At 48.2% G+C, this 15,758-nt stretch overlaps 2 protein-coding genes across 2 annotated transcripts in view; one reads left to right on the forward strand and one right to left on the reverse strand.

The window, feature by feature from the left end:
- The window catches only part of LOC137341934 (glutathione hydrolase 1 proenzyme-like), a 325,363-nt gene that overhangs the window by 13,129 nt on the left and 296,476 nt on the right, over positions 1 to 15,758 (forward strand). The gene's annotated exons all lie outside the window — the stretch shown is intronic.
- Positions 1 to 15,758, reverse strand: part of LOC137341935 (leucine-rich repeat-containing protein 75B-like) — a 126,640-nt gene that overhangs the window by 6,691 nt on the left and 104,191 nt on the right. The window lies entirely within an intron of this gene.

Below are 15,758 nucleotides of genomic sequence, written 5' to 3' on the forward strand. Positions count from 1 at the left end.
GATGCACAGGATAATACACAGGCTGGAGTGTGATACACAGGATAATACACAGGCTGGAGCATGATACACAGGATAATACACAGGCTGGAGAGTGATACACAGGATAATACACAGGCTAGAATGTGATACACAGGGTAATACACAGGCTGGAGAGTGATACACAGGATAATACACAGGCTGGAGTGTGATACACAGGATAATACACAGGCTGGAGAGTGATACACAGGATAATACACAGGCTGGAGAGTGATAAACAGGATAATACACAGGCCGGAATCTGATACACAGGATAATACACAGGCTGGAGTGTGATACATAGGATAATACACAAGCTGGAGAGATACACAGGATAATAGACAGGCTTGAGTGTGATACACAGGACAATACACAGTCTGGAGAGTGATACACAGGATAATACACAGGCTGGAGAGTGATACACAGGATAATACACAGGCTGGAGTGTGATACACAGGATAATACACAGGCTGGAGAGTGATACACAGGATAATACACAGGCTGGAGTGTGATACACAGGATAATACACAGGCTGGAGAGTGATACACAGGATAATACACAGGCTGGAATGTGATACACAGGATAATACACAGGCTGGAGAGTGATACACAGGATAATACACAGGCTGGAATGTGATACACAGGATAAACACAGGCTGGAGAGTGTTACACAGGATAATACACAGGCTGGAATGTGATACACAGGATAATACACTGGCTAGAGAGTGATACATAGGATAATACACAGGCTGGAGAGTGATACACAGGATAATACACAGGCTGGAGAGTGATACACAGGATAATACACAGGTTGGAATGTGATACACAGGATAATACACAGGCTGGAGAGTGATACACAGGATAAACACAGGCTGGAGAGTGTTACACAGGATAATACACAGGCTGGAATGTGATACACAGGATAATACACAGGCTGGAGAGTGATACACAGGATAATATGCAGGCTGGAGAGTGATACACAGGATAATACATAGGCTGGAGAGTGATATACAGGAGAAACACAGGCTGGAGAGTGATACACAGGATAATACACAGGCTGGAATGTGATACACAGGATAATGCACAGGCTGGAGAGTGATACACAGGATAATATGCAGGCTGGAATGTGATACACAGGATAATACACAGGCTGGAGAGTGATATACAGGAGAAACACAGGCTGGAGAGTGATACACAGGATAATACACAGGCTGGAATGTGATACACATGATAATGCACAGGCTGGAGTGTGATACACAGGATAATACACAGGCTGAAGTGCGATACACAGGATAATACACAGGCTGAAGTGCGATATGTATATTCTGTCGGTTCGTGACGGGATGCCATATTCAGTGGGTTAGTAAGTTGATCCTATATACTGTAGGTGATTGTGAAACTGGTTAACTCTACCCTTCCGTTTCACCCCTGGAAAACACGCGCAAATTTATCCCCCAGTCCCTTTAACTTGCTGACTGAAATTCTCGGGAGTCGACAGATGTGCAGTCCTCTCCCACAGGCCTCAGTCTGCACTTGCATGATTTGCTCCAACAGCTCACTGACCCCGCTCAGGCTACTGAACAATAAGGCACCAAGGCTGCAGACAGATCCTGCAGACGGCCGACAATACTCCACATGCTGCCACAAAAATCCAATTACAGAACCATCACAAACGCGTTAAAGGGTCATCGAGAAGCCACATTCCTTTCACTTCACTTGTCTCTTAAATCTCAGAAAATCAGCCTCCCCCATTAACACAAGGTCCGTGGAGCTTCTCTGCCCCTCCCGGCCTGTCCTAAGACTCTCCATGCTGGGCACAGGTGCTTTCACACAGCTGGATGAGTTTCTGATATTAGTTGCTCCCCACCCCATTTTTATGATATTTTAATTTGTCTCCTGCTGGGCCTCCCCACACCACGTATTTAGGATCATAGGAATTGCTGGACGAGTAAAGACCAAGGTCCATCTAGTTCACCCTCTACCACCCTGATAGTTGCCTGATACAACAGTAATGGGAGCGTTGACCAATCAGAGCAATAAATCGCTGTCAGTTGGTCGACAACAGACCCTGACATGAAGTAAGAAAACCCCAGTGGTGGTACGTTGGAACTACTGTATACACTGGGACCACTGTATACACTGGGGCTACTGTTTACACTGGGGCTACTGTATAATCTGGGACCACTGTATACACTGGGACCACTGTTTACACTGGGACCACTGTATAATCTGGGACCACTTTATACACTGGGACTGCTGTTGTACACTGGGACTATGTAATACTCAGGGACCACTGTATACACTGTGACCACTATATACTCTCGGACCACTGTATAATCTGGGACCACTTTATACACTGGGACTACTGTGTACTCTGGGACCACTGTATACTTTAGGACCACTGTATACACTAGGACTACTGTATACTCTGGGACCGCTGTATACACTGGGATTACTGTATACACTGGGACTACTGTATACTCAGGGACTACTGTATACACTGGGGCTGCAGTATACTCTGGACTACTGTACACACTGGGACTACTGTATACTCTGGGACCACTGTATACACTGGAACTATATACTCTGGGACCACTGTATACACAGGAACCACTGTATACATGGGGTTTACTGTATACTCTGGGACTACTGTATATAGTGGGACCACTGTATACATGGGGATTACTGTATACTCGGGGCTACTGTATACTCTGGGACTACTGTAAACCATGATTTGATTGTATAATCTGGGATCAAATTCCTGCTCATCCAGTACTGGATGTTGAACAAGCGGTGTGTCAAGTCAGAGGCAGTGGAGAGGTCGAGGGAAGTGGTGGTGAGGTAGAGTTGGGTGTCGTCAGCGTACATGTGGAATATTACGTCATGTTTTTGGATGATGTCGCTGAGGGGCAGCATGTAGATGAGAAATAGGAGGGGGCCAAGGACAGATCATTGGGGGACTCCAGAGATAACGCTGCGGGAGCGGGAAAAGAAGCCATTGCAGGTGATTCTCTGGGTACGACTGGATAGATAAGAATGGAACCAAGCGAGGGCAGTCCCACCCAGCTGGATGATGGAGGAGAGGTGTTGGAGGAGGATGGTGTGGTCAACCATGTCAAAGGCTACAAACAGTTCGAGAAGGATGAGGAGGGAGAGTTTACCACGGTCACATAGGATGTAATTTGTGACATTGAGAAGAGCCATTTCAGTGCTGTGGCAGGGGCAGAAACCTGATTGGAGGGATTCAAACATGGAGTTGCGGGAAGGATGGATCTGGGAGGCGACAAAGCGTTCAAGGATTTTAGAGAGGAAAGGAAGGTTGGAGATGGGGCAGTAATTTGTAAGGACATTGTCAATGCACTGGGACAATGTATATTCTGCGACCAATGCATATCCTTATACACTGGGACTAATGTATACCCCTGGGACAATGAATATTCTGGGACCAAAGTATACCCTCTTACTAATGTATACACTGGGACCAATGTATACCCTGGGACTAATGTATACACTGGGACAATGAATATTCTGGGACCAAAGTATACCCTCTTACTAATGTATACACTGGGACCAATGTATACCCTGGGACTAATGTATACCCCTGGGACAATGAATATTCTGGGACCAAAGTATACCCTCTTACTAATGTATACACTGGGACCAATGTATACCCCGGACTAATGTATGCACTGGGATTAATGTATACTCTGAGACAAATGTATACACTGGGACCAATGTGTACCCCAGTACTAATGTATACACTGGGATCAAAGTATACCTGGGACTAATGTAGGCCCTGGGACTAATATATACACTGAGACCAATATATACCCTGGGACGAACGTATACCCTGGGACTAATGTACACATTGGGACCAATGAATACCCTGTGATCAATGTCTACCCTGTATTCCCTGGGACTAATGTATACACTGGGATTAATGTATACCCTGGGACCAATGTATATCTGGGACTAATCTATACACTGTGACCTGTGGGAGTGAGACAGTCACTGGAACAGTAGTGAGAGTGAGTCAGTCACTGAAATAGTAGTGAGAGTGAGTCATTCACTGGAACAGTAGTGAGAGTGAGTCATTCACGGGAACAGTAGTGAGAGTGAGTCATTCACGGGAACAGTAGTGAGAGTGAGTCATTCACTGGAACAGTGGTGAGAGTGAGTCAGTCACTGGAACAGTAGTGAGAGTGAGACAGTCACTGGAACAGTAGTGAGAGTGAGACATTCACTGGAACAGTAGTGAGAGTGAGACAGTCACTGGAACAGTAGTGAGAGTGAGACAGTCACTGGAACAGTGGTGAGAGTGAGACAGTCACTGGAACTGTAGTGAGAGTGAGTCATTCACTGGAACAGCAGTGAGAGCGAGGCAGTCACTGGAACAGTAGTGAGTGAGACAATCATTGGAGCTATCATGAGAGTGAGACATTCACTGGAACCGTAGTGAGAGTGAGACAATCACTGGAACAGTAGTGAGTGTGAGACAGTCACTGGAACAGTAGTGACAGAGAGACAGTCACAAGAGCAGTAGTGAGAGTGAGACAGTCACTGGAACAGTAGTGAGATTTAGACAATCACTGGAACAGTCCTGAGAGTGAGACAGTCACTGGACCATTGTGAGAGTGAGACTATCACTGGAACAGTAGTGAAAGTGAGATAATCAATGGAGCAGTAGAGAGAATGAGACAATCACTGCAACAGCAGTGAGAGTAAAAAGTCACTGGAACAGTAGTGAGAGTGAGACAGTCACTGGAACAGTAGTGAGAGTGAGACCGTCACTGGAACAGTAGTGAGAGTGAGACAATCACTGGAACAGTAGTGAGAGTGAGACCGTCACTGGAACAGTAGTGAGAGTGAGACATTCACTGGAACAGTAGTGAGAGTGAGACAATCACTGGAACAGTAGTGAGAGTGAGACAGTCACTGGAACAGTAGTGAGAGTGAGACCGTCACTGGAACAGTAGTGAGAGTGAGACATTCACTGGAACAGTAGTGAGAGTGAGACCGTCACTGGAACAGTAGTGAGAATGAGACAATCATTAGAGCTACAGTGAGAGTGGGACTATCAGTGGAATAGTGGTGAGTGAGACAATCACTAGAACAGTAGTGAGAGTGAGACAGTCACTGGAACAGTAGTGAGAGTGAGACAGTCACTGGAACAGTAGTGAGCGTGAGACAATCACTGGAACAGTAGTGAGCGTGAGACAGTCACTGGTTCACCACTTTCTCTACATCTACCCTATCGACCCCGTTCATGATTTTAAAGACCATTATTAGATCACCCCACAGCCTTCGCTTTTCTAGAGAAAAAAGCCCCAGCCTATTCAGTCTTTCCTGATAGTTCTAACCTCTCAGTTCTGGTATCATCCTTGTAAATCTGTTTTGCAACTTCTCCAGTGCTTCTATATTATTTTTGTAAATTGGATACTCGAACTGTGCCCAGTACTCCAAGTGTGGGCTAACCAACAACAACAACAACAACAACATGCATTGATATAGCGCCTTTAGCGTCATAAAACGTCCCAAGGCGCTTCACAGGAGCGATTTTCAAACAAAATGCGACACCAAGCCACATAAGAAGATATTAGGACAGATGACCAAAAGCTTGGTCAAAGAGGTAGGATTTAAGAGGAGGGAGAGGTAGAGAGACGGAGAGGTTTAGGGAGGGAGCTTAGGGCCTAGGCAGCTGAAGGCACGGCCGCCAATGGGTGGAGTGATTAAAATCGGGGATGCGGAAGTGGCCAGAATTGGAGGAGCGCAGAGATCTCGGAATGTTGGAGGTTACAGAGATAGGGAGGGGCGAGGCCATGGAGGAATTTGAAAACAAGGATAAGAATTTTAAAATCGAGGCGTCCCCATACCGGTGTAGGTCAGCGAGCACAGGGGTGATGACCACGGTTCTATACCTTGTGCAGAAATCTCATCTTGTACTCTTCTTGCCCATGGTATTTTAAATGGAGTTGGGAATCTGCGATAAAAATTGGCAGATTTCACTTTGTCCTTTTTAAAATGGTGAATGAGGGGGTCGATGGGAATGTACTGTACCTGCCCTCAATCCCCTTCATGCCAGGAGCTAAGCTGGGGATGGGGGGACAGGGATGCGAAAACGTCATCACGCAATCCCCGTCAGCTGGAAGAAAAACCAACCATCAGAGATAAGGCAGCATGTCCCGGCATGCTGTTTACAGGTGTGTGTGGAGCTGCTGCAGACTGGATCACGGATTCCAACACTTTAACTTACGGTGCCGCAGGTGGTTCTGCTCTTTTCCGCCTCGCTCCTTCAGGTCACCTTCCACCTGCACCTCTCTGCCGTCGGTTTGTGCCACCATTGCTGTAGAAACTGCTGCCTTTCCTCCCCCTGAGCCCAATCAGTAGAAACCTGCCTACGAAACTGCTCTGGTGGGTCCCACACTCCCTTTCGATGGATGCACCCCAGCGTGCTGGCACCACATCCAACGCGGGAGGGTGGGGGCTGCGGCCTGTGCAATCAGGTGGCATCGAGACCGAGTGAGGAGCTGGCACAAGCAGGTGCAATACCAGGGGCAGGGGGCCCCTGTGTGTCCGTACCTCGGACTGTGCACTGAGGCATTACCTACGCAGTGAAACTCCTAGAACATATGGCCCAGATGTTCCTCCTCCACTTCCACCGAAGCATTAGTCAAAGTCCCACTGGATGCTGCTAATATGAATTTTAATCAGCCACTTTATTTAACAGCCACTTTAATGGCATTCCATACAGTTAGGACTTAAAGGAGCTACGCCATCTTGCATAATAAACAACCTCTCCCACACAAATCTGTTGGCTTGTGGCAAATGAAATGTAATTACTTTACTTCCACGAAAAGGGCAGGCCAACCCTGATGAATTTAAAGGTACACACCGTGCAATAGTGAGGCCACAGTTAGGGCACTGTGTGCAATTTTAGGTGCCTGATTAGAGGAAGGGCATTAAAGCCATAGAGTGTGTGCAGCGTAGATTCACCAGGATGATACCAGGGATGGAAACTATAGTTATGAGGAGAGACTTGAGATACTGGGACTATTCCCACTGGACCAGAGAAGATGATTAGGAGATGCTTTTAACATTACGAAGGGTTTTGATAAGGTAATAAGGAAAGGCTACTTCCTCTGCTTGGAGAGTCAGTGTCTGCAATGCACCTTTAAGGGATCTACAGCCAGAACTGGCGGAAGCTGCTCCATGTTTAACATAGAGGGTTAGAGATTACTGCTGATAATAGTAGGTGAGCATTTGGCATATTGTATTACACTCACTTGCCCACTGTATTACAGAGGCATTAACCTCCATGAGCACCTCCATTAAAACTGCAGGCAGGGAATGTCACGCGTGTGTAATACGGGTCCATCTTCTAATATGGGCAACAGGAATCTATAATCAATAATGCTCTGGTGCAGCGAATTTATGGAGAATGCTTCTGAATGGAGGCTGCTGTACCTGTAATGCCAGTGGATGTGCAATGTACGGGGGGAGGGAAGAAGTGAATGGATGGGGGTGAGGTGCGTTGGTGGCAGTGATTCACATGACAGAATTGTTGTCTGGGGTCTGTCACTTTAAGCAGTGTTTAATGTGTGTAAAATAATGGGGACCTGTCTCTCTAAGCAGTGTTTAATGTGTGTAAAATACTGGGGCCCTGTCACGTTAAGCAGTGTTTAATGTGTAAAATACTAGGGCCTGTCTCTTTAAGCAGTGTTTAACGTGTGAAATATTGGGTCCTGTGTCTTTATGCTGTGTGTAATGTGAGAAAAACTTTGGCGTGTCTCTTTAAGCATGCGTTTAATGTGTGAAACACTGAGGTCTGTCTCTTTAAGCAGTGTTTTATGTGTGAAATACTGGGGCCTGTCTCTTTAAGCAGTGTTTAATGTGTGAATTATTGGGCCCTGTCCCTTTAAGCAGTGTTTAATGTGTAAAAAACACTGTGGTTTGTCGCTTTAAGCAGTGTTTAATGTGTGTAAAATACTGGGGCCTGTCTCTTTAAGCAGTGTTTAATGTGTAAAAAATACTGTGGTTTGTCTCTTTAAGCAGTGTTTAATGTGTGTAAAATACTGGGGCCTTTCTCTTTAACTAGTATTTAATGTATGTGAAATATTGTGCCCATTCTCTTTAAGTAGTTTTAGTTTGTGTAAAATATCAGTGCCCTGTCTCTAGAAACAGTGTTTAATGTGTGTGAAATACTACCACATGTTTCTTCATGCATTGTTTAACATGTGTAAAATACTGGGGCCTGTCTCTATAAACAGTGTTTAATGTGCGTGAAATCCTGGGCCTGTCTCCTTATGCAGTGTTTAGAGTGTGTGTTAGAGAGAGCCAACATGGATTTATAATAGGTAGATCATGTCTAATGAACTTAATGGAATTTTTTGAGGATGTAACTAAAGTAGTAGACAGGGGAATATCTATGGATGTAGTTTATATGGACTTCCAGAAGGCATTCGATAAGGTTCCACATTAGAGACTGTTAGCTAAAATGAAAGATAATAGAATTGAGCTCATAAGCAGTGTTTAACTTTGTGACATACTGGGGCCTGTCTCTTTAAGCAGTGTTTAATGTGTGTGAAATACTGGGGCCTGTGTCTTTCAGCAATGTTTAATGTGTGTAAAATACTGGGGCCTGTCCCTTTAAGCATGTTTAATGTGTGTGAAATACAGGGGCCTGTGTCTTTAAGCAGTATTTAGTGTGAGTAAAATACTGGGGCCTGTCCGTACGTGACATTCTAGGGCCTGTGACTTTAAGCAGGGTTTAACGTGTGTAAAATACTGAGTCCTCTGGCATTAAGCAGGGTTTAATGTGTGTAAAATACTGATGCCTGTCCCTTTAAGCAGTTTTGAATATGTGTAAAATACTGAGGCCTGTCCCTTTAAGCAGTGTTTAATGTGTGTAAAATACTGGGGCCGGTCCCTTTAAGCAGTGTTTAATGTGTGTAAAATACTGGGGCCCTGTCACTGCAAGCAGTATTTAGCGTGTGAAATACTGGGGCTTTTCTTATTAAGCTGTGTTTAATGTGTCTGAAATACTGCGGCCTGATTTTTTAAGCAGTGCTTGATGTGTGGAAAATAATGTGGCCTGTCTCTTTAAGCAGCGTTTAATGTGTGTGAAATACTGGGCCTGTCTCTTTAAGCAGTGCTTAATTTGTGTAAAATATTAAGGCCTATCTCTTTAAGCAGTGTTTAATGTGTGTGTGAAATACTGGGGCCTATCTCTTTAAGCAGCGTTTAATGTGTGTAACATAATGGGGACCTGTGTCTTTAAGCAGTGTTGAATGTGTGTAAAAAACTGGGACCCTGTCACTTTAAGCATGTGTTTAATGTGTGAAACACTGGGGCCTTTCTCTTTATGCAGTGATTAATGTGTGAAATATTGGGGCCTTTCTCTTTATGCTGTGTTTAATGTGTGAAAAACTTTGGCCTGTCTCTTTAAGCAGTATACTGGAGCTTTTCTTTTTAAGCAGCATTAAATATGTGTGAAATACTGGGGCCTTTCTTTTTAAGCAATGTTTAATGCGAGTAAAATACTGTGGCCTGTCTCTTTAAGCAATGATTAATCTGCGTAAAATACTAGGAACTGTCTCTTTAAACAGTGTTTAATGTGTGTGTGAAATGCTGGGGCCTGTATCTTTAAGCAGTGTTTAATGTGTTAAAAAACTGTGGTTTGCCTCTTTAAGCAGTGTTTAGTGTGTAAAATACTGGGGCCTGTCCCATTAAGCAGTGTTTAATGTGTACAAAATACAGTGGTTTGTCTCTTTAAGCAGTGTTTAATGTGTGTGAAGTACTGTGGTCTGTTCCTTTAAGCAGTGTTTAATGTGTGTAAAATACTGGGGCCTGTCTCTTTAAGCAGTGTTTAATGTGTGTAAAATACTGGAGCCTGTCTCTTTAAGCAGTGTTTAATATGTGTAAAATACTGGGGCCTGTCTCTTTAACTAGTGATTAATGTGTGTGAAATATTGTGCCCAGTCTCTTTAAGTAGTTTTAGTTTGTGTAAAATATCAATACCCTGTCTCTATAAACAGTGTTTAATGTGTGTGAAATACTACCACATGTTTCTTCATGCATTGTTTAACATGTGTGAAATACTGGGGCCTGTCTCTATAAACAGTGTTTAATGTGCATGAAATCCTGGGCCTGTCTCTTTATGCAGTGTTTAGAGTGTGTGTTAGAGAGAGCCAACATGGATTTATAATGGGTAGGTCATGTCTAATGGAGTTTTTTGAGGACATAACTAAAGTAGTATACAGGGGAATGTCTATGGATGTAGTTTATTTGGACTTCCAGAAGGCATTCAATAAGGTTCCACATAGAGACTGTTAGCTAAAATTAAAGATCATAGAATTGAGCTCATAAGCAGTGTTTAACTTTGTGAAATACTGGGCCTGTCTCTTTAAGTAGTGTTTAAAGTCTGTAAAATATTGGGGCCTGTCCCTTTAAGCAGTGTTTAATGTGTGAAATACTTGGGGGCTGTCTCTTTAAGCAGTTGTAAACAATTTTACAACACCAAGTTATAGTCCAGCAATTTTATTTTAAATTCACAAGCTTTCGGAGGCTACCTCCTTCCTCAGGTGAACGATGTGGAAGGAGGAAGGAGGTAACCTCCGAAAGCTTGTGAATTTAAAATAAAATTGCTGGACTATAACTTGGTGTTGTAAAATTGTTTACAATTGTCAACCCCAGTCCATCACCGGCATCGCCACATCTTTAAGCAGTGTTTAATGTGTATGAAATATTCTGGCCTGTCTCTTTAAGCAGTGTTTAATGTGTGTGAAATACTAACGCCTGTCTCTTTAAGCAGTGTTTAATATGTGTGAAACACTATCGCCAGTCTCTTTAAGCAGTGTTTAATGTGTGTGAAACACTATCGCCTGTTTCTTTAAGCAGTGTTTAATGTGTGTGAAATACTAACGCCTGTCTCTTTAAGCAGTGTTTAATATGTGTGAAACACTATCGCCAGTCTCTTTAAGCAGTGTTTAATGTGTGTGAAACACTATCGCCTGTTTCTTTAAGCAGTGTTTAATATGTGTGAAATACTATGGCCTGCCTCTTTAAGCAGGAGCTCTCAGCATTTTGCAGTAGACATTCTGAGCCTTTTTGCTAGTGTCACTTCACTGCTGCGATCAATGTTTTATGACGTTGCTCCCCGTCCATTAATCAGTCCCCTGCTGTCTGCTCCAGTTCATCCCAGAGTGTGCTTAAAATACCCGACGGAATCATGAGTTTGCCAGCGAGGGAGATCTGAAGTGGCTCCATATTTTAAAGCTCCACAGCTCTGGCCATCCCTGCTAATTTCAGCTGGTGGAATGGGTTTGTTGAGATTGGTTGTGAGGGGGGAGATAAACTAAGAGAGAGAGAGACTGCCACAGTCAGAGGGCACTGATGGTCTTTGTGGTTCAACAACATTCACAGCCCCAGCTCTAGCAATGCTCCGGATTCTGATTCTTTTCCTTTTTTATACATTTTGCTGACTTTTTTGTGCGTATTTGGGTGAGTGATGTCAACAGTAGGGAATAGAATACTTCCCATCAGTCTCGTGCAATGGACAGTCATCAGGCCCTGCAGATCAGGAAGGTACCAGATCCAAACCTGGTAACTGCTTACTGAGATCATCTCAGCCAGGAAGGAGCTGGACCTCTACAACTGGTATCAGCAGTCCCTGGGCTAGGGGGAGGACGGATATCACCCAGAGTACCAACTCCTGATCACCATCCAGTGGCCACTGCTGTAACATGTGTGAATGAAAACATTGACTTTGTGCGATAGTGTAAAACGAATGACAGGGTCGGCAGCCCGTCTTACACCTCTCCCCAAGTTTTATTTACATTCAGTCAAGATCTACCCCACTGAGTGAGGACAGGTGCAGGCTCAGCTGTGATGCCCACCATAGTCAAATAGGATATCGAAACTCACTATCCGATAAAGAATGGTCACCTGAGTGAGATACCGGAAGACCCATATCTGTGGCATGATATCCGAAGAAGAAGAGAGTCCTTTCAGTAGATGAGGGGAGAAGTTGTGAGGAGGATGTATTTCTGATCGTGTCACGGAGGCTCGGTGCACGACACGCCCAATTGTGTCATGCACAATTCATCGTGTCACGCACAATTCAACGTGTCAAGTGATGGTGGATTTTAATTTCCTCGCGAGCTGATTTCTGATTTCAGCCGAGGTGCTGAGTGGAAACTGAATGTTTCCACATCATCCCGAGAGAAAGCGAGGGAGAGGGAGAGAGAGAGAGAGATAGGGAAAGGAAGGGAGAGAGGGAGGGGGGGAGAGAGATAAGGAAGGGGAGGGAGAGAGGGAGGGGGGAGAGAGAGAGAGAGACAGGGAGAGAGAGAGAGGGGGAGAGAGAGAGAGTGGGAGAGAGAGGGGAGAGAGAGAGAGTGCGGGGGGGAGAGAGAGAGATATAGGGAAGAGGTGGGAGAGAGAGAGAGATGGAGAGAGAGAGTGGGAGAGAGAGGGGAGAGAGAGAGAGTGGGGGGGGGAGAGAGAGAGATATAGGGAAGAGGTGGGAGAGAGAGAGAGATGGAGAGAGAGAGAGTGGGAGAGAGAGGGGAGAGAGAGAGAGTGGGGGGGAGAGAGAGAGATTTAGGGAAGAGGTGGGAGAGAGAGAGAGATGGAGAGAGAGAGACAGGGAGAGAGAGTGGGAGAGAAAGAGAGAGAGAGATAAGGAAGGGGAGGGAGAGAGGGAGGGGGAAGAAAAAGAGAGAGACAGGGAGAGAGAGAGTGGGGGAAGAGAGAGAGAGTGAGTGGGAAGGGGAGGGAGAGGGAGAGAGAGAGAGGGAAGGGGAGGGAGAGGGAGAGAGAGAGAGGGAAGGGGAGGGAGAGGGAGAGAGAGAGAGGGAAGGGGAGGGAGAGGGAGAGAGAGAGGGAAGGGGAGGGAGAGGGAGAGAGAGATAGGGAGAGAGTGAGGGAGAGGGGAGAGACAGAGGGAATGAGTGCAACCAAGAGCTTCCTGAGGAATGTGTGGCCACTCCAGGTGGAATAGTCCCCTCCTCCCCCAGGACAGAGAGTCCTACCTACCAGGAAAAAACAGTGCCGCTTTAGGAAGGAGAGTCTCCCCTCAGCAAGGAAGCGCTTCCCAGGATAGTGGAGCCCCCTCCCCCCAGGAGAGAGAGTGCCCGGTGGAGGCCCCCCAGGAGAGAGAGCGCCCAGTGGGCCCCCCCCAGGAGAAAGAGTGCCCAGTGGGGCCCCCCCCAGGAGAGAGAGTGCCCAGTGGGGCCCCTAGAGGCGAGAGAGTGCCCAGTGGGGGCCCCTCCAGGAGAGAGAGTGCCCGGTGGGCCCCCCCCAGGAGAGAGAGTGCCCGGTGTTGCCCCCCAGGAGAGAGAGTGCCCAGTGTTGCCCCCCCAGGAGAGAGAGTGCCCAGTGGGCCACCCCCAGGAGAGAGAGTGCCCAGTGGGCCCCCCCCAGGAGGGAGAGTGCCCGGTGGGCCATCCCCAGGAGAGAGAGTGCCCGGTGGGGCCCCCCCCCAGGAGAGAGAGTGCCCGGTGGGGCCCCCCCCCAGGAGAGAGAGTGCCCGGTGTTGCCCCCCCCAGGAGAAAGAGTGCCCAGTGGGGCCCCCCTAGGAGAGAGTGCCCGATGTTGCCCTCCCAGGAGAGGGAGTGCCTGGTGTTGCCCCCCCCAGGAGGGAGAGTGCCTGGTGGGCCATCCCGAGGAGAGGGAGTGCCCGGTGGGCCATCCCCAGGAGAGGGAGTGCCCGGTGGGGCACCCCCCAGGAGAGAGAGTGCCCGGTGGGCCCCCCCCAGGAGAGGGAGTGCCCGGTGTTGCCCCCCCCAGGAGAGAGAGTGCCCGGTGGGGCACCCCCCAGAAGAGAGAGTGCCCGGTGGGCCATCCCCAGGAGAGGGAGTGCCCGGTGGGGCCCCCCCCAGGAGAGAGAGTGTCCGGTGGGCCCCCCCCAGGAGAGGGAGTGCCCGGTGGGCCATCCCCAGGAGAGGGAGTGCCCGGTGGGGCCCCCCCAGGAAAGAGAGTGCCCGGTGGGCTCCCCCCAGGAGAGGGAGTGCCCGGTGTTGCCCCCCCAGGAGAGAGAGTGCCTGGTGTTGCCCCCCAGGAGAGGGAGTGCCCGGTGGGGCCCCCCCATGAGAGAGAGTGCCCAGTGTGCCACCCCCCCACCAGGAGAGAGAGTGCCTGGTGGCCCCCCCCAGGAGAGGGAGTGCCCAGTGGGCCCCCCCCCCAGGAGAGGGAGTGCCCGGTGGGCCCCCCCCCAGGAGAGGGAGTGCCCAGTGGGCCCCCCCCCCCCCAACCAGGAGAGAGAGTGCCCGGTGGGCCCCCCCCAGGAGAGAGAGTGCCCGGTGGGCTCCCCCCAGGAGAGAGAGTGCCTGGTGTTGCCCCCCAGGAGAGGGAGTGCCCGGTGGGGCCCCCCCATGAGAGAGAGTGCCCAGTGGGCCACCCCCCCACCAGGAGAGAGAGTGCCTGGTGGGCCCCCCCCAGGAGAGGGAGTGCCCAGTGGGCCCCCCCTCAACCAGGAGAGAGAGTGCCCGGTGGGCCCCCCCCTCAGGAGAGGGAGTGCCCGGTGGGCCCCCCCCCAGGAGAGGGAGTGCCCAGTGGGCCCTCCCCCAACCAGGAGAGAGAGTGCCCGGTGGGCCCCCCCCAGGAGAGAGAGTGCCCGGTGGGCCCCCCCCCAGGAGAGAGAGTGCCCGGTGGGCCCCCCCCCCCCCAGGAGAGGGTGTGCTGGGTTTCTTTCTCTGTTTTCAGAGTGTAGGGAGAGGAAGGTTGCTGCATAAAATGGATGTTGTGTCAGACTCAATCAATGGATTGTCTGTGGGACGTGGAGTCAGCAGATGGTTTGAATGAAGCAGCTCCAGCCCGCCTGGTGATCGGTGAGGCCAGAAACCTATCCCCTCGGGGTGGGAGATCGCTGCTCGACACCCTGTGGCGATAGGACACTGCACAGACAAACATGATGAGGGACTTGCTGCCCTGCTGATTCTTTTACTCAGCGTTTCTTTCAGCCGTGACTCAGTGGCAGCACTTCTCGCCTCTGAGTCAGAAAATCATGGGTTCAAGTCCCACTCCAGAGACTTGAGCACATAATCCAGGCTGATGCTCCCAGTACAGTAACAGGGGAGTTCTTTCTTTCCTCTTTCCCATGGTGGGGTGTAAATGCTCGTATCAATGGAAGTGCCAGAGATTTGAATTGATGTCTGGCCCCCAGTCTGTTAAATAGATTTAATAGCTCAGTCACGGCTCTGTAGGAAGTAATCGAAGTCGAACCAAACCCTGCTGCTGAATCCACAACATCCCTTTCTCAGTCATTATTTATCAGTGTCAAAGCCGTGAATGGCTCCTCAGTCTCCCTTAACAGCAAGGGCCCATTCGTGGATCGAGAACAGGAATTAACGGATGTGTCAGGAGAATGATAAAGAAAGACTTGCATTTATATAAGGCCTTTCACGACCGCAGGACGTCCCAAAGCGTTTTACAGCAAGTAAAGTACTTTTGAAATGTAGTCATTGTTGTAATGTAGGAAATGGGGCAGCCATTTTGCACACAGCAAGATCCCACAGGGAGCAATGAGATAATGGTCAGATAATCTGTTTTAGTGATGTTGGTTGAGGGATAAATATTGGCCAGGACACTGGGGAGAACTCCCCTGTTCTTCTTCGAATATTGTAATGGGATCTTTTACATTCACCTGAGAGAGCAGGTGGGATCACAGTTTAACATCTCATCCAAAAGACGGCACCTCTAACAGTGCAGCACTCCCTCGGTACTGCACTGGAGTATCAGCCTGGA

This window comes from Heptranchias perlo, chromosome 25 (genome assembly GCF_035084215.1).
Source record: "Heptranchias perlo isolate sHepPer1 chromosome 25, sHepPer1.hap1, whole genome shotgun sequence".
In the NCBI taxonomy this organism is placed as follows: domain Eukaryota; kingdom Metazoa; phylum Chordata; class Chondrichthyes; order Hexanchiformes; family Hexanchidae; genus Heptranchias; species Heptranchias perlo.